We start from the raw sequence: 388 nt of genomic DNA on the forward strand, positions 1-388 counted from the left end.
CTTTTTGATCATATAAACTCCAAAATATTATTAACTTTGGCTAAAAAGTCTCCGAGCCAAAATCCAAAATACACAAAAATACATAAAATACACTTTAAAATTATGGGTCTTACATTACTACCCCCCTAAAATTAGTTTCATCCTCGAAACTACGCGTCGATAAATAACTCCAGGTGTTGTTCTCTCATCTTGCTCTCCAGTTCCCAAGTCGCATCTCCAGTAATAGGGTTTCAAACTACTTTCACCAACGAAACATCCTTGGTCCTCAATCGCTTAATCTTCCTGTCGTCAATTCTCACAGGTGGTTCTTCGAATGACAAGTTATCCTTCAGTTGGATTGTGTCTAGTTCGATCACATGAGATGGATCTGCAAGATATTTCCTCAACT

The sequence above is a fragment of the Cicer arietinum genome, chromosome 3, assembly GCF_000331145.2.
Source record: "Cicer arietinum cultivar CDC Frontier isolate Library 1 chromosome 3, Cicar.CDCFrontier_v2.0, whole genome shotgun sequence".
In the NCBI taxonomy this organism is placed as follows: Eukaryota; Viridiplantae; Streptophyta; class Magnoliopsida; order Fabales; family Fabaceae; genus Cicer; species Cicer arietinum.